General features: G+C 37.2%; 1 long non-coding RNA gene across 1 annotated transcript; it reads right to left on the bottom strand.

Moving 5' to 3' along the window:
• Nucleotides 1-1,056: 1,056 nt before the first annotated feature.
• Nucleotides 1,057-23,424, bottom strand: LOC110349450 (uncharacterized). Its single transcript, XR_015442649.1, has 3 exons — nucleotides 23,346-23,424; nucleotides 21,759-21,872; nucleotides 1,057-1,475 (listed from the first exon to the last, which is right to left on the bottom strand). It is a non-coding gene; the product is annotated as an uncharacterized LOC110349450 (long non-coding RNA).
• Nucleotides 23,425-25,135: the final 1,711 nt, after the last annotated feature.

The raw sequence follows: 25,135 nt of genomic DNA, 5'->3' as shown, positions 1-25,135 counted from the left end.
GCGCCTATCCTTGGTTATGAGAAGACCATGCCTTGAATAACCACTGTTCCAAGGAATATGAAAGACATAAATTGCAGATTTGCCCACAGCTTTGAGGAAGCTCAGGCACACCCAGGCTATATCAGCCAAACCTCAGCAGAGTGAGAAATAAATGTTTATTGTGGAATGTCATTGAGACTATGTGGTTGTTTGCAGCAATGGTAGATTGATACAACACTGAACCTTTAGTCATGGGAAAGTGCTCCTGTGTCAATAAATGTTTCTGACTAACCTTAAAATCTATTCCTTTTGTGATCTGTCCATTCTAATCCTACACCCTTAAGAGACACTGCTACATATATATCCCTGGTTTTTGCAAGATTTAGCAATTATTTGATGTGCAAGCTATTTTCTCTAAAAGAAGAACTGTAATTCCCCATTTGGGGTACGCTGACATCTTACCTCTTGTCCTGTAGGCAATAAGTAATGGAGGGGTGAATCTTGAGAAAGGTGAGCATCATCTGGGGAAGATACTTGCAGTGAGTGGAAGCTGCTCTCCTCCTGTGAGTGGGAAAGGACTTCTGACAGTCGCTGGGTTCTGTTGACTCTGGGGATGTACAATGCTCAGATTTTCCACTCAGATGTCCGCATCCCAGCACTGAGTCCTATTCTTTTCTATTACAACCTTGACTTTGATAAAGGGGAAGAGTCAAGTCTCTGCATTAAGTCTCTTTTGCATTTTTGGCAGCCTTGTCTTTCAGGTATGAAGCACTGGAAGTATCTGACATAAATTGCTGACATGAATTAGATCCTTAGTAACAGTAGCATTCTTATATTATTTCACTTAATCCTCCTAATACCTCTGTAGGCTGATAACTATTATCCTCATTTTTAAAGTGCAGGAAATAGAGTTTGCAGAAATGAAGTAACTTGTACAAGGGCTCAGGCAATAAGTGACAGCGGCAAGATTTGCACACTTACATCTATTTGACTTTGAAGCCCACACAATGATGTATAGTATAACCATGGACATGAAAATAAATGGAATGCAAAAATAGCTTCTTGTTTTACAAATATTAAAAGCCAAAAAATTTAAATGGAAAATAAAAAGAAAACAATTTTGATGTTTTGGGAAACTACCGTTATTATAAACTGATAAAGTCTAAGGAACTAGCTATGATGAGAGGTATAATACATATAGACTGGGGTAGTCATTTAGATGGTAGGAAAGAAATTAAGATTATGTATCATATATTAAGTTCCAGACACTGCTCTGTATTTGCATATTTATTTATTTGATCTTGCCAGAATTTAGTTGCTCTAGGCATTGTCCTGAGCCAGTAAGTGCAAGAGTCATGAACTGGGCTTCCTTCTGACCTCAGTGTGTCCTCTGTACTGGCCCCACATCAATCACACTGTGGTCTCTGATCAGTGTTATTGGTGAAATTGTTAGGGTTGCAGTGTTTCAGGCTCAGTCCAGACCTTCTGTTCAAAGTCTGCAATTAAAAAAGATTTCCAGGTGAGTTACGTTCACATTAAAAATAGAAAAGCATTATACAATTTCATACAATGTTCTCTGCATGTGTGGATTGGGAGAACCTTGCAATTTAATCATGGCCCCTCAGAAAGTCAATCTTGATAGAAATTGTATAAAAAGCAGTAGCTTAAGTCTCCCAGTTGTCTTCAAAGAAAATCCAAATAGGGCTTGATGGCATGGAAGTTCTGGCCAGTTCTGTGCCTAGCTCTTCCCGTAAGCTTCAAGTTATTTGAATATGTTATAAAAGATATTCATCATGAAGCTCCCAATGATCAGCAAAGCTCTGGAAGTATTTTAGATCTATTCAGTGTCCTTAAGGATCTTTTAACATAAAGGAAAAATACAAATTTAGATGAAATCCGAAGAAAAGAACATGGATAAAACAACACGAAGCCACACCCACAAGATCCAGGGCAGAAGCACTCATAGGACAAGTGTGTGTTTATGGTGTTCCTGCTGGTGCCAGGGACCAGACCCTCTTGAGTTTACATCACGAGGCTTCCTGCAGAGAGGGCCCTAGCTGGCGTTTTCAGGGAAGAACTATGGCTCATTGGCAACAGCAAGTACTAAGGCATTTCACCAAGGAAAAGCAGCAAAAAAGTATTTTCTTGGAGATGGGGCCAGTAGACCATGGTTCATATACAGAAAGGAAGGTATTTGTCTTGACAACGAAAGATGAGACAGATTTAGCTAAGGGGCCATGTTTCTCTATGTATGCTAAGCCCTGGAAGAGGAAGTGAGGAATTGTAGAGAAAAAGAAAGAAAGGAAGAAAGAAAGAAAGAAAGAAAGAAAGAAAGAAAGAAAGAAAGAAAGAAAGAAAGAAAGAAAGAAAGAAAGAGAAAGCTGTGAGTGCATGTGTGTGTGTGTGTGTGTGTGTGTGTGAGAGAGAGAGAGAGAGAGAGAGAGAAACAGACAGAGACAGAGACTGAAACTGATTTTTTTATTCAGTAAGTTTATTGGTACATTTTAGATACACATTATGATCACATTCATCATTGGGAATTTGCACCTGTACATGATATATCTTGATTCTTGTTTTTTCCTATTCCCCTTCCCTCCATTCTACCCCTCCACCTCTCCCTATTTACAAAAGCTTTGTGTCCATTTTTTCCTTCTTTTCTCATTTTTCTTTCCTTTCTTTCCTTTCCCCCAGCCCCCTCCCTAGTTCTCCTTCCCCTTTTAACCTTTTCTTCCTATTTCCCATTATCTATCATATATTTTGGTCCCCATTTTCACTTTCAGTGTCTCATGCAAGAGAAACAATTTGGTATTTATACATGTGTGTCCTATTTATTTCACTTAAGAATATGGCCTCAAAGTGCATCCATCTAACTATAAATGTCTATAGTTTATCATTCTTTATGGCTGAGTAGTACTCCATTTTGTTAAAAAATCCACATCTTTATACAGACACCAGTTGATGGAGATTTGGGCTGTTTCCAAGATTTTGCTATTACAAACTGTGTCACTATAAACATGGGTGTGTATATGTCACTGTGGTATGATTCTTTTAATTCTTTTGGGAAGATACCCAGCAGAGGAATAACTGGGACTTCTAATCCTAGTTTTTTGAGGACTCTTCACACACATCTTCCACAGTGGTTGCACCAGTTTGTACTCCCACCCCAAATGGGGAAGGGGTCCTTTCTCCCTACAGTCCCACTGACATTTTTTATTGGTTGATTTCTTGAAAGCAGCCATTCTTTCTGGAGTAAGGTGGAATCTCAGCATTGTTTTCATTTGCATCACTTGAATGACCAGTAATGTTGAACATTTTTTCATGTATTTATTTGCTGCTTCTACTTTCTTGTCTGAGAAATGTCTGTTCATTTCAGATGCCCATTTTTGGATTGGGTCTTTAAATTTGGGAGGTCTGATTTTTTAAGTTCTTTATAGATTCTAGATAGTAGACCTTTGTCTGAGGAACACCTGGTGAAAATTATTTCCCACATTGCGGGTTGTCTCTTCACTCTTCTGGTAGCTTCTCTTGCAGTGCAGAAGCTTTTTAATAAGAAGAGATCCCACTTGTTGATTCTTTGTGCTAGTTCCTGAGTGAATGAGGTTTTGTTCATAAAGTCTTTTCCTATATCAATGTCTTCAAGAGCCCTACCTAGTCTGTCTTCTAGCAGGTTTAGTGTTTCCATTTTAATATTTAGATCTTTGATCCATTTCAATTTTAGCTTAGTGCATGGTGAGAGATATGGGCCCAGTTTTAAACTTTGGCAAGTTGAAGACCCAATTTTTCCAGCACCATTTATTAAAGAGGCTACCTTTCCTCCAGTGAGAGTGTTTGGCTCCTTTGTCAAAGATGAGGTGGCTGAGCATGTCTGGAGATGTTTCTGCATCTTCTAATCTGTTTCATTGATCCTCAGGTGTATTTCTTTACCAGTACCATGCTGGGGTTTTTTTTTTTATTACAGTAGCTGTATAGTATTCAAGTTGGGGATTGTGATGCCACTTGCCTTGCCTTTGTTGCCTAGAATTGCTGCTTTTGCTATTCTAGGTCTCTTCTGGTTCCAATGAATTTTTGGATTGTTTTATCTGCTTCTGTGAAATATGCTGTTGAAATTTCAATCATGATTGCATTGAATCTATACAGCAGTTTTGGAAGTATGGCCATTTTTATTATATTGATTCTTCCTACCCAAGAACAAGGGATGCCTTTCCATTTTCTGATATCTTCTTCGATCTCTTTTTTTCAGAGTGCTGTAGTTTTCAGAGTAGAGGTCTTTTACTTCCTTAGATTGATTTCTAGGTACTTCATTTTTTTTGCATGCTATTGGGAAAGCAGTTGTTTCTTTAGTTCCTCTGAGACTGATTGTAAGCAATTTCTTCCCTTGATTGTGTAGCTTGACATTTGCAGGGCAGCAGGCTGGTAAGCTGGAAATTCTGATAAGAGTTAATGTTGCAACCTTGAGTCAAAAGCAATCTGGAGGCAAAATTCCTTCACCCTTGTGGTATTGTAGTCTTTTTTCTTAAAGCCTCCAAGAGATTGGATTCAGCTCACTCATGTATGGTGAATAATGTCTTATGCAAAGGCTACTGGTTCAAATATTAATCACATCTTTTAAAATACCTTCACAGCATCATGTAGATTGGTGTTCAACCCAACAACATGGCACCAGAGCTTAACCAAGTTCACACATAAAATTAGCCATCACAACATATCAGAAGATACTGACATTGTGTAATTTATCCTTTCAGGTCTAGTGGAGAAGGATGATTATGACCTATGTGGAAATCTGCAGTACAGGATGTGGATAGTGATGTTGAAATGATTGTTACCATAATTAGTAAATTTTTTAAAACTGATTTTGACCATTAGCTTGATATTGATAGATCTTTAGTGGCAATATCAAGGAGGAGAATGCCACCCCCATTTTATTCATTAAAATGAGAGTTTTGTTCAGTTGTGAACACCACAATTTGAAGAAAGCAGAACTCATTTAGAATAAAATATCCAGAGTAGCTTATTCTTAAAGTCAGAATATTTGGGAGATCCAGTGGTTGGTTGCTAAGATAGCACAAGAGGGAGTTAAACTTACTCTGTTTTTCTAGAGTACTGATTAGGACCAAGAAGTAGAGGGACAAAAGGGAGGTAGAATTTTGCAAGTTGAACTTCATATAAAGCCGAGCCAACTATCTGTAAAAGCATTTCTGGAAGCAATGAGTGAGTCAGGCATATATGCTGCCAGAAGGAATGAGGAGATTTCTGCATAGTGTTTCAGGTTCAAAAAGATGATCATTTGTTATTCTGCTTGTAAGATGCCATGATTCTAAGATAATTCTTTATCTTACATAAAGTGGCCAAATTATGTAAAATAAAACTAGAAAACTTCAGGGGCATATATCTGTTCCTTTGATCTTCTCTGCTTTTAAGTAACGATTTTAAGAAAATGAGTGGAGTGTTGGGCTTATCAGCAATTTTTATTTCCTTTATGCTTTTTTTCTATTTTCTAAATTTTGTACAATGAATGTGTATTAATGTTATTTTTAACAAAGCAAAACAAATTGGGCTAAGTCTATGGTCGACTTTATGTTGACCACAAATGACGCTGTGTATAGAAGCCTTTCCGGCCCTCAGAATAGCGAAGGGGTCTGTGAGACAGCAGCTGGGAAGGAAGAGGAGCCAGGATTTTGCGTAACCTCTTATTTTTTTAAAAAAAGTCTCGTCGTGGTTTTGACCAGTATTTTTTAGCATGTGGCTATTCCAGGGCCCCTATTTTCTGACAGATTTGTAGCACCAAAATTAAAATTTCAATTTTGTTCTTCTTTCTCTAGTTGGGAACGTCCCAAACTCAGTGTCCGAGGGCAGTGGTGGCGAACCTATGGCACACGTGCTGCAACAGGTTGTTTGTATCATTGAAAGCTCTAAAACATTTGCCATCACTGTCTAAGGGTGTGGGGAAGGTAAGACTACTCAGTGCTCCAGGAGGAAGTCAAGGAGGGCTGGGCCTATCCGGTTCTGTAAGGGGCAGTTGGGATGTGGAGCTGAGCTTCAGGGAAAAGCTTGTAGGAGAACTCAGGTCTTGTACTTGTGCATCTTCATGCCAGACTGGAGATCACCAAAAAGATGTGGGCACACACTGGGAGGAAGTGGGCAGCCCACACCCTTAGATAGAGGCCTGCACCTCTCTCTACTGTTGTTGGGCTCTGTGTGCTCTTCCCCTAAGAATGGGCAGCAAAGCCTGCCTCTGATTATTGTTTCCCCTTTGACAAAGACCTGCTAGGGATACCGACCTCAACACTGTAAAACTTAAGCACCAATATCTGTTAGAATTTATTGTGTGCTAAGTGAAAATCCCAAGAAAGAGATTTGTGCCAACAGGTTGCATTAAAACTTAAGAGATCTATTTGGTACTAAAATCTTGCAACTCTTACAGACAACACGATTTTTATTTCTGTAGGTTTCCCAACAGATTAACTAAAAGTTGGCTGCGATTGTGCCCCTGGCTCAGCATCAGCTGAGACACTAGTATAGAGTTTTGAAAACCTAATTCAAGCTTTGTAGTAATTATGGTGATGATAAGGCATTAAAAGAATAAATCCAATGTGAAATTTCTAAAACATTACCAAGATTAGAGACAGAGAGCCATTTCAGGACTTTCCTTGGTGGAGGATACCTTACGTGCTTTCCTGATCAGGCTGAGTCCTCTGTCCAACTAGAAAATGACCTCTGAGAAGAGTGGAATCCCAGCAGGGAGACGAGACCAGTGTGATGATCCTTCTGTCTTGGTGTTATGTATTCTCAGGTGAGAACCTTGAGAAGTTGGCTGCCTTTGCCAGGACATTATTGCCATTATTGCCCAGTGTGTTGGTGAGAGTTCTGATGACTATAGGTCTGTCCGTATGGACAAAGCTGTGGTGAGGACTAAATTTGTTCATTTGCATAAAGTACTAATATATTATAATAAGTGTCCAATAATAGCTATCATCATGACCTCAATCTAATGATCACCATTCCTGTAATCTTCCCTCACATTTGCATAATTTACTGTTTTGTTCATTATCTCAGATGCTGGAATCTCAATCTGAAAGGGAAAGAAACCAAGAGGAGAAAACAGAGAAAGAAAAGGAGGATGAAGATTGCCCTTCATTGTAAGGGTTGGCTTTTAGATCATGGTTTCCACCTGTAAAATCCACTCTTGATAGGAAAATGAAAAAAATAGATTCAGGAATTTTTGGCAATAGAGAACACTACTCACCTGCAGCAAATATATTCTTTATGTCTAAACACAGATTCCCATGAAAATCTAATAAATTCAGGAATAGAAAAGATGACACTGTATAACATCTTCTGATCTTCTCCCTGGTTTACTTCTAGTGCAGGGCCTGATATCTTGCATGTTGACAAGGCTATTCTCACATTGTATGGTTGAATGAGTATTTCAGTTGACTTATATTAAATATAATTTTTATTCCCCCCATCTGTGACTTAGTATTCAAAATGTCAGCAATAGTTTTCACATAAGTTTTTGACTTATTTGATAAACTAGAGAGTACAGGAGGATTGTGTTTGAAATATTGACTTTTAAACATAATTTAGCTGTTCTATGCTTTTTCTTTGTAAAAGGAGCTACTTTTCAAAAGCTAAGGCAAATATAAGCTGCTAATTTGGTCTGCTTATTTCTTATCCTGGTCATTAATCATTCATCTGAAACTCCATATATGTAACTTTGGCATTTTATTAGGATGCAGATGAGCCTTTTCTTTTTCCTTTCAAATTCTTATTTGATTTAAAAAAAACTTACTGAATTACTTGGCATTTTTATTACCAAGTGAAGTAATGAAGTCAATGAAGCCCCCCCTTTTATTGTCCCTCTTCTTCCCCCTACTCCCAGCTTAGCTCTTCAATAATAAAAGATAGACAGACAGATCTTCCTGCTCTCTCACACACATACATGGTATTGTGTGCATACATCAGCTGTTCATGAGGAACAATATAAGCATTATGTACTATAAACATGTACTAATAAAAAAATAAAAATTGAAAGAAAAAATAAATGAACTCCAAAGCCCACATGCTAAATGCTTTGTTGCCAACCTATAGCTCTATTGGGAGATAGCAAAACCCTTTAGAGGTGGGGCCTTGTGGAAGGAAGTTGGGTCACTGAGATTATGTCCCTCCACCCCCGCCCCACATCCTGGCCACTCTGAGGTGAACAGACTTGTTCCTTCACGTGCTCCCACAATGGTATACTGTGTTGCCACAGGCCCAAAATGCCAAGGCCAAGAGACTATGGACTGAAGCCTCTGAAACTGTGAGCCAAGATAAACATGTCTTTCTTTTAAGTTGTTTATCTTGGGTATTTTGTCACCAAGACAAAAAATTTGATTAATACACATAGTATGTTTCATTGACATAGAATCATATACACATTACATTGAACTTATCTTTTTCACTTAACAAAGTAGACCGAAATAATTTCTGACCAGTAGTGAAACTTTTGCATTATTTCAAAAATTTGAGCATTAAACAGTACTAATAGCTTTCTACATTTTTAAAAACAAATACATGTATTATAAAATAATGACTCTGCTAATTGGTGTGAGAAACAAAATAGAAAGTCCCTGCCTTAAGGCATTACATAAGCCAAAAGGAGAGAAGAGACTAAAATAAGCACAACAATTAGAGAATCATTAAGTAGTAATCTTCAATGTGATAAGAAAAAATGGAGAGCTGGAATTTAAAGAAGAGCTATCAGGAAGTCTGGGCTAGACCCAGCAATACTACAATATTAGGGTTGCAGTGAAATGTCACTCGAAAAGATCTGAAATATATCCAATGAATGTGTTAGCTATGGCTGTTGAGCAGTTACAGTAATAGACATTTCTAGCACCACTGTCTTTTGCTGTTTCCCTGGAAGATAAAGAATTATCATCATCTTAACATTTGAAATTCAGTTCAGGCTCTAGGAATGATATTTCCGTTCTTGATAAAAGGGACACAGGTATTATTCAAAAATGTAAAATAAACTAAGTATAGATAAAATTCAAGTGATTAACATTTTAAAATTTTGTAAACATTTGTAGTATTCATATTCCTAAAATTACTAAGGCTTAAAACTGCAACACGGTTTTTGGGAAAATGCACAGTATGCTTCACCGTATCAAGAAACAAAAGTTGTGTGTGTATGTGTGTGCTTGTGTGTATTTCTTTAAAAATGTAAGTGTAAATAAATAAATCATCATATATGCACAGATTTATATATAAAATACCTTGTATATATAGTTGACAATCTGGTATGCCCCAGTAGACATTGGGGGAGGGCAGATTGAGGGACAGAGGTAAAGAGAATGGGTAAATTTTTCACTATACTCTATACACCATTTGTGTTTGACTTTTTAAAAACTTTACACATAGTTTAAAAAAAGAATAATATAAAATTATAAAAAATGCCATGTAAATAAAAATTTTGTGGGAGTATTAGTTGCCTTTCTGTTGCTTGAACAAAATACCTAACATATACAACCTAAAGGAGAAGAAATTATTTTGGTTCATGGTTTCAGAGGTTTTAGTCCATGGTTGGTTGGCTCCAAGACACAAATGGTGGAAGGACATGGTGGAGGAAATCTACTCACCTCATGGCAGGTAGGAAGCAGAGAGTAGGAGAAGAGCTCATGAGGAAGGGGGACAAGTGACCAGGTGGTTTCCAGGGACACAACCTCATGACCCACCACATATACGCAGAAATGTGCTTTTCTAATCTTTTAGGCATCTTCAGGCCGATCAGGTTGACCATCAATATTAACCATCAGAGTGGGGATCTTTCTAGGGAGGGAAACAGGCCATTTAATATAGTTTCATCCATTACCAACTCATCAAAATTCAAAGTACTTGCCTATGTCATGAGAATACTAATAAGATCGCCCCAATACTCCCTCAACTAAGTGACTCTGTCTCTGAGGACAAGTTCTGTTGTCTTATCAGGGAGAAAAAGGTAAGCAGAACGTCCTGTTCCCAGAAATAAAAGTTAAAGAGGTTATTGTCTCAGAAAGCTGTGGGAATTAGAGAATATCTGTAACTTTTTATCTTTGCTACTATTCTTGTTTTCTGCTTTCCTTCCTAGTCATTTTCAGGAAGCAAAAGGAAGCAGAAAAGATCTTGTTGGTGGTGACAATATGGAATAGGAATTCACAGAGGACCCTGGCTGTCCTATTGTAAGCCTTGGATGAGGATGAGGTAGGTGGAAATACCAAGCAGACATTTGGTGCAGTTGGAGAAAAGAAGAAAAGTTGAGGCCCTGTGGCTTGCTAAAAGCAACCACAGGCCTGGGATAGAAGAGTGGTCCCAGGGTTTAATAGTGTCTGGCTTGCCTGCCGTCTTATGTTGTTGGGGTGATACATCTTTACATTTTAACCTTGTCAGGCTTCTGGTCTCTGTTCCCCTTTTATGAGGAAGAATTACCACTACTTCTCTGGCTTTCTGCAACCATCACTCTCAATTCAATACCCCTGCTCCAGTCAAATTCTTTCTCCTGAAGTGTTATTGACTCAGTGAGAGTCCCCAGGGTCTCCTGGACCACACGCGGGAGAAGCTCTGGCTCCAATCGTGCATAAGGTGGAAATAAAATACAGTATATCAAATAGTGGTCCTCACTTATCATATCCAAATGGTGACAGTTACAAGAAAAAATACAGAAAACCCCATTATGCAAAATACTTACCCTAAATATTACATCATCTTTCAGGAAAGGCAGCTGTATTTTTGTGATGTGTGAGATATATCTTAAGTGATTTCTTCACCTTTGGGTTCTGAGCTGTGGTATGCCATAGTGAAAAAATAAAATTGTGACAGGCATTTGGCTGTATACAAAAAGATATATAACACTACTTTTCATATTTTCTGTGAAGAATTTCTGCACAATTTTCTTTCTTTTGGGGCAAGAGAAAAAGAATTTGTATAAAAATTATGAAATTGTTCACTACAGTAATCACAAGCCATTTTATAAATAACAATCTGGTGTTCAGAGAATCTCAATATCTCAACTTTTTTTCCATAGCACTTGATTTTAACTAGGACATGAGTGGAATTATGTGTGAAATTGGTCTCACCCTTAGTAGCAGCAAAGAAACATTAAATATTTCTTTTTTAAAATTAATTTTATTAGTACATTTTAGGTATACAGTATAATAACATTCATTATTGGAAATTGGCACCTCTACATAATCTCTCTTGGTTCTTATTTTTTCCCCATTCCCCTGCCCTCCCTTCAACCCCTCCATCCCTCCCTATTTACAGACTTTTTTCCCTTTTTTCATTTTCTTATATTATTTCCATTCCCTTCTTTCCTTTCCCCTACCCCTCCAACTTCCCCTTCCCCTTTGCCCTTTTTTTTCCTATTTCACATTATCTATTATACCTTTTAGTCCTTATTTACACTTTCAGTTTCTCACACCAGAGAAACTATTTGGTATTTACATATATGTGTCCTACTTATTTCACTTAAGAGTATTGCCTCAACGTGCATCCATTTAGCTATAAATGTCTCTAATTTCTCATTTTTTATGGATGAGTAGTACTCCATTTTATAAAAAACCACATCTTCTTTATCCAGTCTCCATTTGATGGGCAATTGGGCTGTTTCCAAGCTTTAGCTATTACAAACTGTGCTGCTATAAACATGGGTCCACATATATCGCTGTGGTATGATGCTTTTAATTCTTCTGGGAAGATAGCCAGCAGGGGAATAGCGAGTCAAATGGGACTTCCAGTCCTAGTTCTTTAAGGTATCTGCACACTGATTTACACAGTGGTTGCACTAATCTACACTCCCACCAGCAGTGGAGCAGGGTTCCTTTTTTCCTACAACTTCGCCAGCATTTGTTATTGGTTGATTTCATGATAGCAGCCATTCTTTCTGGGGTGAGGTGGAATCTCAGCATTGTTTTCATTTGCACCTCTTGAATGACCAGTGATGTTGAACATTTTTTCATATGTTTCTTTTCTATTTCTACTTCTTTGTCTGAGAAATGTCTGTTCATTTCAGATGCCCATTTTCAGATTGGGTCTTTAAATTTGGGAGGTCTGATTTTTTTTTTAAGTTCTTTATAGATTCTAGATAGTAGACCTTTGTATGAGGAACACCAGGTGAAAATTATTTCCCACATTGTGGGTTGTCTCTTCACACTGTTGGTGGTTTCTCTTGCTGTGCAGAAGTTTTTAATAAGACGAGATTCCACTTGTTGATTGTTTGTGCTAATTCACATGCAACTGAGGTTTTGTTCATAAAATCTTTTCCTACACCGATGTCTTCAAGGGGTCTACCTAACCTCTCTTCCAGTCGGTTTAGTGTTTCTGTTTTACTATTTAGATCTTTAATCCATTTTGAGTTTAGTTTAGTGCATGATGAGAGATATCAGTCTAGTTTTAATCTTTGGCAAGTTGAAGCCCAGTTTTTCCAGCACCATTTATTAAAAAGGCTATCTTTCCTCCAGTGAGGGTGTTTGGCTCCTTTGTCAAAGATGGGGTGGCTGAGTGTGTCTGACATTGTTTCTGCATCTTCTAATCTGTTCCACTGGTCCTCATGTCTGTTTCTTTGCCAATATCATGTTGTTTTTATCACAGTAGCTTTGTAGTGTAGTTTCAAGTTGGGGGCTGTGATACCTCCCTACCTTATCTTTATTGCCTAGAATTGCTTTTGCTATTCTAGGTCTCTTCTTGTTCCAAGTGAATTTTTGGATTGCAACATTAAATATTTCAATGAAAATGAACCAAATTTCTGCACTAGAACACACAAGAGTGTGGGTTAATTTCCAACTATGTAATTTATCTCCAACAATATACATCTGTGCACTTGAAGGAAGAATTTGTGAATTTGTGAGTTCTAGTGAGAAAGAGAATTATTTTTCTTTTGCTTATGTGTAAACAGCACAAATCTGAGATCTTGTTAATTGGCTGCTATGGGTTGAGTTGTGTGTCCCTGCCCTAACTCCTAGTGTAAGTGTGACTGTATTTGGAGATAGGCCCATAAGGAGGTAGTTAAGGTTAAGTGAGGTCTTGAGGGTGTGTTCCTGAGATGACAGCACTAATGTTCTTATAAGGAGAGGCCCCCTTGCACAGGGACTCTCTGCATCCCACCTCAAATGAGCACAAATAAAGGTCATGTGGCTATACAGCCAACAGGTATCGTGCAGTCCATGAAGACCTCATAAGAAGCCAACCCTGCCAGCTTCTCATCTGGAACTTGTAGTCTTCAGAACTGTGAAAAAAATAGATTTTTTTTGCTGCTTAAGCCACCTAGTTTATCATGGTAGCCCTAACATTAGTACTGGAGCCAGATAAGTATTCAGGGAAATAATCCAATTCTGTGTAGAATTTAGCTTTCCAGGCACCCTAAAATCTTGTGCATTTAAAAATTCTTTGACAAGATGAAATACTTTCAGAGTTTAATCTGTATTTCAAAGTTTGCCTTCTTAAAGTTCAGAATATTTTAATATGGAATCTTCCAGATAATCTCACAAGAACTAGTAAGCTTACTACATAAATATATTACACCTCTTAGCTATTTATTAGGAAAGACAGATTATTGGAGAACTATAATAGAGGTTGCAAAGGAGAAGAGCTGAATCTAGCATGGAAGATGTTTAGTAATGCTTTGGCTGCATCTCCATGCGATAGCCAAGCTAAAGAGGCTTCATGTCATTTTTTCCCATCTTTGAGAGCTCAGTGGAAGGAGACCAACCAACCAGAGTTCTCAGAGTAGATGCAGCCTGATTTATTTTTCAGATCTTTAATAATTCTGTTCAGTGAAAACATAACTGGTTTAATTTTTTTTGTTTGCTATTTTTTCCCCTCCAGGTTTCTTAAGTGTAATAGAAAGTCTGGCTCTATACCTCAAACTATATCACATAAAACTCTTTCTTAAATATATTTTCCTGAGAGAATCTGGTGCCTAGCCTTTATAAATGCTGTAATCCTCCCCATCTGTGCCTCACTAAGCCTGTTTTCTAATTGATCTCTAATAAATTACAATATTGAAAATAAAATGCAGGTTTGTGACTTGCACATATTCCCAAAAATATGAAAAAGTGGGGAGAAATATTTGGAGGGATAAAGAAACTCGACCACTTTTGTGTCCAAATGTTCTTTCGCAGCTGGACAGCCTGCTGCAGGGACAGTTGTTTGCCTCTGAAATCCTGCACAGGTTTTAAACATTAGTGCCATTTTCCAGTTAAGATTTATGCCAATGTACTGCTGATTTGAAAATGCACCAATATCTCTAGACTTGTGTTCAAGGCAGCAAAGATCTGGAATCCTTTTCTTCTCCGAAAGAAGGGGAGGACCATTCATGCACTGGCTGTGACCAATCAAGTTTTGCTTGATGCCAAAAAATTAAACACAGTAAGGCCAGACCCTGTCAGCAACAAGTTGATTGCTTTAAATAAGGGAGATTTCCTGAATGTTTAAATTGAAACTTCGACTTTGATTAAAGCAAAGAGAAGTACCAGGATGGCTTCCTAACTATTTAGTTCCTAAAATTCCTGTGAGGTCTGGAGATGACAAATTCAATTCTGATGTGCTGTGTTTTACACTCTGCAGGCTGTAGTAAAAGGGAAAACTAATCAAGCTTGGGTTTCCCTTGGGCTGAGCTTTAAGATGTTTTCCTATTTAAAGCCATGGAAATATGTTAAAACCCACACAGGCAGGGTGAAATTTATACAAGGCAAAATCTATGTGACTATGTTTTTGCACAGTGTGCATATTTTGATTTTTTATTATTTTTGGTTTGCTCAATGGCTCATTCTGTTTAATATTATATTCCTAGTTCATTATTGCTATAAGAATGGGAAGGAATGGTTTAAAACACACAGATATGTACATATATATATATGAAATACAGTATATATTGCAAAATGGTTTTGTTGTAAGTAGAACACATTGCTTGAATTTTAAGATTTTTCTTAAGAGAACCAAAACTAATGAATGACAGGTATATAAATGCAAGGGTATGTGTCTAAGCATGCCATGATACCAATTAATAATTGCCATGATAATATAATAATAATAATATAAAAATAATAATATTTTTAGAACCACTGCGATTAACATACTATTCAAGTTATGAATTCATGTGGCAAATGAGAAGAAATACGAAAGGAAAATTGATGAATCCCTATGTCAGTTAGGAACCTAAACACTCACATGAAAATAATGGATTGAATTTTACATAAACCTTTGTTTCTGAACAAATGACAATTAAAAGTAATGTTTTCCATTAGAATATGAGCAAGGGACTTCCCTTCTTTTCCCCTATTTAAGTTAGTTCCATATTGAGCCAGTCCATCCTGCCAGTTTCTTATCAAGTCATATCTATGAAATTACAGTCAAATTCAAAATATTATAAGGAAGTTAAAGATATGATATATGTATGTGCCTACATATACATTATCTGTCTCTTTGTAGTCTTTAAGTAGTGGATGATTTTAGAATATTAGAAGCAGAATCTGACTATCCGGATTAGATAGTTTATGCCATAGAAAAATGGAGATTTTTAAATAAATATATGTAGGAAAGTTACAAAATTTAATCTTTGATTATTTTCTCATATGAACACATAAGTAAGCATAATCAAAAGAATAATGCTATCTTTTTGAGTCTTATGATATGACCCAATTAGTTTTATGTTTTGACAAGAAGTATAGTACTGGACCTTATCTTTAGAAATATATTCATTCTCTCAGGTCATATTTACTAACTGGTTTGCTCCTGTCTATGAAATATATGGCCACTGCTAGCATCATGACTTTTCTTATATCTACATATGGTGATAGGGTGAGCATACTTGATTAACTTGACCATGCACAGTGATTTATACCCTAAGTAGCCAATCTTGGTCTTCATGTTTGTGTGTTTTAGCTTTGGAAGAAGTAATACTAAATCAAAACTGAAGTCACAGGAGCTTAATGAAAGTGGCATAACCAAACAGTTTTAACCTTTGTATAGAAAACTCTGATTTACTTCTACAATGAAAACTTGGGATGGATTACTTTTTCAGGTTAGGCTCTTTGAAAATTTGATCATTTTAATGTGTGAATGATCTTTTAAATTTTTAATTTTTCACTATTAATTGATAGAATAGTGGAAACTTTTAAGTTCACTTATTTTGGTTCTCAAATTTTATAAGTGAGAAAATTGAGACTTGGAAGTTGAAATCCAATTTTGTCCCTATAGTCATTCATTATCTGCTCAAATGTCTGTCACTACTGCACTGCCCTCTTTCAACAACTGCTTCGAATTTGTCCTGAGAATTATGATACATACAATAAAGTAACACCCTAAAACAAGAAAATCAGGATGGAAAGTTGAAAATTGTCTTGGAAGAGATCTTATTTTTTTCATAAAGAGCCTTTGTCAACAGCTTATGTGAAGCTTGGATACACATTTACTATTGGATTGCCTGAGCACTCATTTTACATTTTTCTTAAAAAATGTGAAAGTTTTTAAACAAACAAAAATAAAAGTTCAATAATAGAAAAATATCATTTTGACAAACCTTTCCACTGTAGTTAAGTATAAACTTGGCTCTTGTGGTCTTTGAGGAATTCATCCTTGTGTTAGAAGGGAAGTTAAAGACATATTTATGTGAATACCAAATTAGCTGTTTCAGAAACAAATAAACTATCTTTTCAAAATGAGAATGTTAGAACACACGATTATAGACCTGGTTGGTTTTGATCTTTAGAAGGCTCTGGTAAATTGCGTTGTGTGTTCCCTTCCCGCCAGACTACACTAGACGCTGTCATTGTTGTTGATGTGCAGCTGGGCTCTGCCACTGTAATATAAATTTGATTCTAAGCTTCCTTATTTTCTCTATGAACGTGTTCATTTGGACAGATAGGAGTGACTTTCACACAGATCTGGTTGGTGAAAATGTTTGGGGCTTTGTGCAGCACCACATAAAATCTGGATTTGAGGATACTTTTGTGATAAAATCATATCGGGCTCATAGGTAATTTGGAGGGAAATATAGTTGCACATTACCGAATTACTTGTGTTTTTTTGTGGACGGGGTATTGATGATGGATCCCAGGGCCTTGTACACACTAGCCAAATGCTCTACCACTGAGCTACTATATCCTTCCCCCCAACTTGTCAATTTTAATTGGAATTTTTATCCAGATCATGGTAAAAGACTTACAGTGGTCTATTTTATGTGTTATCTCAAAAAGCAGGGTTTTCACTTTATATTTCCTATTTAAATCTTATTTAAATGATATATAATTTCTCATTATTAATTGGTTCTTCAATCTAGAAGTTCACCACTAAAAGTCTCATTTAGATGGATAGTAACATTTCTGATAGTTAAGGATTCTATAGATCTATGTTGCTCAATAAGTGAGCCCCTAACTGTATGTTACTAGTGAGTGCCTGCAATGTGGCCAGTCAGCCTGAATTGTGATTTTCTGTATGTGAAAAATACATACTGGATTTCAAAGAGTTTGTATATATAAACAAAGAAACAAGTAATATCTTATTATATCATATTTATATTATTATATTAGTTTTCATATTAGATGTATAATGAATTTGTTCTCTTTTTACTTTTTATAAAGTAGCTACTAGACAATTAAAAACTACACATGTGGCTTATATCATGTTTCCATTAGATAATGATACTAAGTATAGTTGTTTCCAAGCATAGAATTTTTGTCTCTTGTTCCTTAATATATTCCTAGAAATTGTCTAAACTCCATCCTGAAATATGCAGAGCAGAAAAGCAGTACAAACTCTTATCCATAGTTAAGAGTACAAATTTCTTAACAAGTTGTGTTAGTAACAGAAGATCATTGAGTTAGTTCAGAAGTTAATTCAGTGGTTGTTGAGTTAGCCTTAACTACTTTTAAAATTTTTCTTAATCAATCCATAAGAACTTGTGTTCAGATTAGAAACAGTGTTTTCTCCATTTTCCTAAAAACAAAACTGGCATATCAGACCACTGAAGGTCACAATAGATTCTCCTACTCTTGTTCAAAATTACAATCACTATTGCCTTACTTGAGACAATCAAGAAAAACAGATGTTGCAATCCACCTGTTCCATACGTGGTCCTTTCATTGTTGTTTTTCAAAAGGTAGGAAAACTGAACTGTAATATGTCAATATCTTTATAGTGGGAAACATAAACAAGCCAAGGTAAACATAGACAAATTTCAAAAGGGTGCCCCCAACCCCATGACCATCCTTTTGAATTTGTTGATTCTGAGAAATATAGATAATCATCTACTTGAATGTAGGTGATGTGTAAGATCTTATGAGTCATGTACTGTAATTTGCTCATCTTTTATCTTCCTACTGCCTTAACACCATATCAGGTTTCCATTAGCAGTTTAGGACATTTTAAATAAATTGAACTGAATCATTCAGAAATATAAATTATCTTAATGAAAAGGGTTTTGGGGAGAGATAGTAATAGAATAAAGAAAAGAAAGTATGAGAGACTAGACACCAAAATGGGAACTTATTCCTGAAGTGGATTAATTTAATCAATTTTAGTTTGGGAAGAAGAATGAGGTTTCTGTGTTCTTTGAAGCTTGTGTATTCTACTTACCAGAATGCCAGAGTTTCTGTCAGTCAATAGCATATGAAAAATTTATCAAATGTATTACTTGACACAGAGGTTACTCTATTGTTACTGACATGGATATGCCAGAGAATTCTTTATGTTGCCAAAAAAGAAGTGTCCCTGATTGATTGCTGCAGCTGACCTAAACACTCAAAGACCACTGGGTAATAACCCCTTTATCATATATTAGCCACAAAACCCAAGTCCAAATAGTTGTAAGGTTCTTGTTCAAACCACAAAACCTGGAAAAGCCAGAAACATGAAAAATTTTTAACCTGTTTGTAACCCAATGACATCCCACAGCCTCTGTGAGACTGAGTAGCTGATTCCCAAGCCCTGAGAATACATCCAATAAAAATCTTTAGAATTGAAGCCTCATCCATAATACCAATATTTTCTTCTTTTCCCCTGTTTAAAAAATCCACTTTAGTCTTACAAATGTGAGGTATAATCATAACATTTTAAGCCATAAAAACCAATATACATACAGATTACTGAGAATGTACGCCAGACCAACAATATTTCATGAAAGTGGTTTATATCATTTAATTTCCTTTTTTATTTTGGTAAATGCCAATTTGAAAAGAAGGGAAAAGAGATCAAGACTCAAAATCTCCATGTTTTTGAAGTACATGAGAGTTGGCAAGATCAACTATAAAGGCAGCTCATGCCTGAATGGTCTGTTGTACACTACAAAAATTTCCTTCGTGGTCTAAACTACAAGCTGCAATAAAAGTACCTAAGCAGTGTAGGGAGGGATGAAATAAGCAGGAACTAAGATTTTGTTCTTGTATGATTAAATGCACACACAGAACTTACGTATTCAGATATTCTTAGCAGTAAAACCTATACTTCTGGGGTAAACCCAATCTAATTTTTATTTCAAGGATGTCAAAATCTTACGATAAAAACTATGTCTGACATCACAGTTTATGCAGAATTCATGGCACCGAATAGTGGCTATCCACCTATATACTACTGAAAAATGTTATTATCGTTTATTCTCTTTAGCTAAGGAGATATTTTGAAATATTTATATAAACTGCATTTATAGAATAATAATCTATTGTAGAAGATTAAAAACATTTATTTGGTAGACCTAGTCCAGTAAAAGGAGGGCCTGCCTGATATTAAGATGTTTCTATCATTTCTCGGTCTTTTGGCTAAAACCAAGTGTAGGTAATAAGATGTTTCTGGTGATTCAGATATCCTATCTGGAACCAATGGTGATTAGAGGAGCTATAATTATCAGTTTCCCATCCATTATATTTCTTAAAAATAGACTCTCCACTGGCTTACCTATAAATATTGTAAATGATAAGATTTGAAAATGGACCTCTTGCAGTTCTTAGTGTCTATACACAAACTTTGGTACTTGATTGTGTTCTATATTATTTTCTCATTAGTTCATGTGTTTTCTAAGTGTGACTGCAAGTCACTGCAGGTAAGGTCTTTTCTTTTTCTTCTCTTTACATCCACAAAAACTCAACATCAGGTCCATCCTGGACAAATATTCTTTCAATTGAATTGACTGGCTCCTTCCATTTTTACACATGAAATCACTCCCTGTGTGTATGTGTCATATTAGTATGTTGTCATTTTGAAATATTCATCCTCCTAGTTAACCTTCAAGATCAGTTTATACATTGCCTCCTCTGGGAAGGTATTTCTGATCATCTCCCCAACAGTTAACCATACCTCCTCCATCATCCACTGTGATGTTTAATGCTTTGACAATTGTTGTATACTACCTTCTCTGGACTCTCATGATTATTCACTGAAATATTTGTTTTCTCTACTGGAATATGAACCTTTGGGAAGGTTTCTCTTATTAGCCTATGACTTGCATATTATAGGATACTTTCGTTGAACTGATGAATAAACATGGATCACTAAGCCTACACCATCTCTGAAAAACTGCTGTTTATGCCTATTGAACTGGTTTGGTGAAAATTCCAGTAGACAGTAAACAGATTCCTTATATTGTTTGATAGCTATGATTCATTTTATGTTATATCTTGGCACTAGAATTGAAATAGGAGAGTAAGGCATGGCAAAGCTGGCTGGGGAAGTAGATGTAACCTGTTAATTACAAGATCCCAGAACCCATTGCAGAACAGTTCCCAAAGCTGTGTGTGTGGACTTTTCACAAGAACTAGAACAGATTTTCTATCGGAAAGCCTTGACCTGACATCAGTCTGAGGTGTGAGACCCCACCACTGACTCTGTCGCAGGTTTCCTCGAGACTTGGACAACATAAAAGACACAGATGCGAAGAACTGGCTATCTTGGTGACTTTTGGTCATGGTAGCCCACCCTGCTTTGCGTCCTCCAAGATGTCTTTTTATTGCTTTTTCTCCTTTTATTCTGTGCAAGTTCCCTCTGCAGAGCGTTTCACCCTCCCTCTTCACTTTTACTTTCTCAAATAAACTTGGCCACTGCCTTTTTGCTCATTTTTTTCAATTCTTTGTTTGAGTTGAGAAGAACCTAGAATCCAGAAAGAGAGGCGAGCCATCTAGAACTGGTAATGTTTAACTGGTGAGCACTTTTAGAAGGAGCTACCTGTTAATTTTTCACATAAGATAGGAGATTCCCATAACAGAGTCTGTCTGTATGTACTATTTTTTTCCTAATATTTCCATGAAATTTGAGTTTCTCAAATTTTTCCTCTTGTCTTCCAGCACATTTTCTTCATTTTTATTTTGCTTTAAAATTTTCTTTTGTACATTTGTGCTACGGCTTGCATCTAGCCTCAGGCACTCATAGGTGGGGCTTTTCGCAGCTGCCTGGGTCTAAAATGTGACACTGAGATTAAGGGTGTGGTTCTGGGATTAAGGGGGCCCCACCCCGGTTGAGGGCGGGTAGCCAGGATGGAAAATAAAGGGAGAGGAAGAAAGCTGCTTCTGCAGCTGCTTCTACTCACATAGCTGCCTCCTGCCTCCTGCCTGCATTGCCAAGCCAGGGATTCCTTCTCTTCTTTGATGCCCCTCTGCCATGCTGCCCTGCCTTAGACTTAGCCAACTATGGACTGAAACCTCTACAGACTGTGAGCTAAGTAAACCTTTCCTCCTTTAACTGTGGATGTCAGGTACTTTGGCTCAGCAATGAGAAAAGTAACCAAGATAATTTCTATAATGAATATAGTTGAGAGAACATTTATTTCAAAGTCCACTTACTTTCTGTGCCATCTTGAGAGTTTCAGGAAGATCTCTCAAAAGGAGAAGGCAATCTGGAATTCTGGACATAGTTTGAGCAGCTTTGCTTTCCAGTGTATTTTGGACAGAAGGTCTCTGCTTTGACAAAGAAAAGCATAAGTAAAAACAGGGCTTATCAAACAAATGACATAGAGGTTACAGTGCATGTGTCAAGAAACTATCTCCTTTTACAAAATTATTTGCAGCAGGGTCCTTGTATAGCTAGTTCGTGGAGGTCAATTGACATATAATTGAATTTTCCAAAAATATCGTCACATGAGAATTCTCAGTAATGCAGCATGATAAGATTTAGTTTCACAGGGATATCTGCAATCCTGAAAAGCTGTGCAGGATTTTGAATTTTTCACAGGTTACCTTTTTGGAAGCAGGGGGTACCTGTGTATCAAGGGCAAAAGACACACCTATGGGAAGGATGTTGTCAAGTCTCCATCTGCTGCAAAGAGCTGCATCTCCTTGAAGACCTGAAATAGAAGCCTATGTTGTTCTTACTGGGGTTAAAATGAGGACAATGAGAAGGACTGATTTTCTCCAGGTTGGAGAGAAGGGAAAGTTGATATAGCTTAATTCCTGACCACTGGCATGGCAGTCTTTGGAGATGATTCCATTGTTGTATTTGAGGATCTGTGTTATTCAAATCCATTAATTTTTTTACAAGTTCCTAGGAATATTCTTGAGCTGTGCATTATTTGGGTAGTTCCTTTTATTTCCTCAAGCATGTGCTGCTTTTTGAGCTGAGATGCAGTGTTCATCAGCCTAAAAAGCCTTCCTGCTCATTCCTGGGGACATCCCAATACTCTGTATGATGTTATATTTTTGTCCTGCCTTGAATGGACTTAAGCTGCCCTCAAAGATCAGTTCCATGTGCCTTGTGCCCATTCTTTTGGCCATGGCAGGACCAGACAGGGTACAGAACCAGTTCCCACCATGCCTATGGGTGGAGTTTGCCAACTACTAATGGTCTTATCTGTGTATCATGATGGGCCAGATGCCTGAACTATGCTGTCATAGAAAATGGTACATGGAGAAATAGTGTTGAAGAAATAGCACACCCAAGTGCCTCTCTCTTCCAAAAGCTGCTCTCTCTTTCAAGGTTGCACTGTAAAATCCTCATACTTGCAATCACATAGTTTTCCAGTGACTGAAAGTAAGAAAAATAAGAGTTGAGAAAAAACAGTACCTGGAAATTAAAGAGTCTATATCTGTAAAGTAGCTGTGAATTTGGTGAGGAGAGAGATTGGTTAAAATAGAGAAAAGACTTTGCTCAATGGCTAGGCAGCATGAAACTGCTTGGAAAGTGAAAGAATTTACAAAGAGGCCCTGTGATTGTATGGCGAGTGTTTGTTTCTAGCCAGAGCACAGACAGAGAAAGCAGAGGGCACAAGCAGAGGCCAAGACACAAGCAGGTCCTGTGTCTCCTTCAGCAGTTTGGATTTCGAATCCTAGGCGATGAGGAGCCTTTGAACAATTGCAGGTGGAAGAAAGGAAGAGAAAAAAGATTTGGAGCTTTGGAAAGAGCAGAGTGAACTGACATCAGGATATTCTACTTACTGGCTGTGTAAGCTTGAACAAAAAACCTTCTTTCACCTTCAGCTTCCTTATCTGAAAGATGGATCTAATAAGAATGGTGAGAATGGAATAAATTTACACAAATTGAAGAACTCACAGGAACATGGCACGCAAATACAGGCTACAGAAATTAATGTTTCACCAAAACAAATGCTTACCATTTAATGAGAAAGTTAGCTGGTTGCACATGGGAAGGGAATGGTTGTCCCATGAGTTAGGAAATTGCAGACCAGGAAAAAGTACACCCACCCCCAGCAGGTCTGAAAGGCACAAAGAATGTTCAACATGTACATAAAAAAAAACACCCAAATTTTCATTGGAAAACAGAACAGCAGGTTTTTACACTTTCTTTCATTTCACCCAATTTTCTTGAGATTCTGAACAAAATGTTCCAAGCAAGCTATCCAGCTGGCTCATTTGTGTCAGAGAAAACAATGCTTACTACTTTAACATTCCCCTCCTTCTGGCCCTGTAGGGGTACTCAAAAATGACATGGAAGCTGAGATGGAATGATCAGTAGTTTCTACGTACATACAGCAGCTATTTCTGTGGTGTAACAAACTTGTTGGGGAGAAAATACTGTTTTTAGTAAAAACTTTGGAAATTACCAAACCATGCACTGAAAATACAGATGCTTGTGTTAGCCAGAGAAATCCATAAGGTGGAAACACAGCCTGAGATTTAAAGGAACTGCCTTCCAGCTTGAGCTCTGCCAATATTACGCAGCATGAATTTACATAGATTAGGTCACTTCTGACCTCGAGACTCCTCATCTATAAAATGGTGGAGCCTGTCCAAACCACTGAAGTCCTATTCAAGTTTAACTTTGTCTTGATTGACATTACTTTGTATGTTGATTTACATTTCTAGGCTCGCTCAGGATAGCATGATTACTCTGACTCCCTGGCCTGTGTCTCCTATAGCTTCTAATCAATCATCACGTTCTGTTGGGAATTTTTATTAAAAATTTGAGCTTTGGAATCTGATAGGCTTTTAACAAATCCCAGCTCAGTCATACATTAGCATAAAGGGAGTTACTTCATCTTTCTCTACCCTTCCATTTTTTCCTCATTTACAAAGTGGGATAAGAATAGAATTTGTATCACAGATCTGCAGTCTAGATTGAATTAGAAAATGCATGTTGTGATACTTAACTGTTTTGTCAGTTTGAGAAAGAAATGCCCAACTGACTGGATTAGCATAGTTCTGGGTGTGGTTGAATGGATTTACTGAAGATAGAAGATCACCCTGGATGTGAGTGACACCACCAAATAGGGTTGTAGCCTGAATGGAATAAAAAGGGGGAGAGAAGAAGAGAGCTTGCTTCTGTTTCTCCAGAGGAGCTCCAGTCTTCACCTTTACCTTAAATGTCAGTCTCTAGGCTTCCAGCACTTCCCTTGAAGACGCTTCTGCCTCCTGATAGGACTCTACCATGTGCTCCAGGCCTTTGAACTTTGACTGGATACTTTGGACCTCCTGTGCACAGGCAGCTCTCTTGCACTTTTTGACATCTGGCTCTGCAGGAAACCATTGTAACCCTACTGGTAGATCCTTACATATTGGTATATCTTATATTAAATCTGTTTGAGCACTGAGTGATGCACATGTGCTCAATATAATGCCTACTTTTAATATAAATAGCTATATTTCAAAATCTCTCTTTCAGCCCAGGCATGGTGGTGTACTGGTAATACGTGCTGCACAGGTAGGTGAGGTGGGACGACCACAAGCTGAGGTCTGGCCTGAGAAATTTATAAAAACCTTGGCTCAAA

This window comes from Heterocephalus glaber, unplaced genomic scaffold, assembly GCF_053883595.1.
Source record: "Heterocephalus glaber isolate CG9 unplaced genomic scaffold, H.glaber_assembly_v1.0 deba00001550, whole genome shotgun sequence".
NCBI lineage: Eukaryota > Metazoa > Chordata > Mammalia > Rodentia > Bathyergidae > Heterocephalus > Heterocephalus glaber.
Note: the sequence above shows the minus strand (reverse complement) of the source record. Positions and strands in the feature narration are given on the sequence as shown.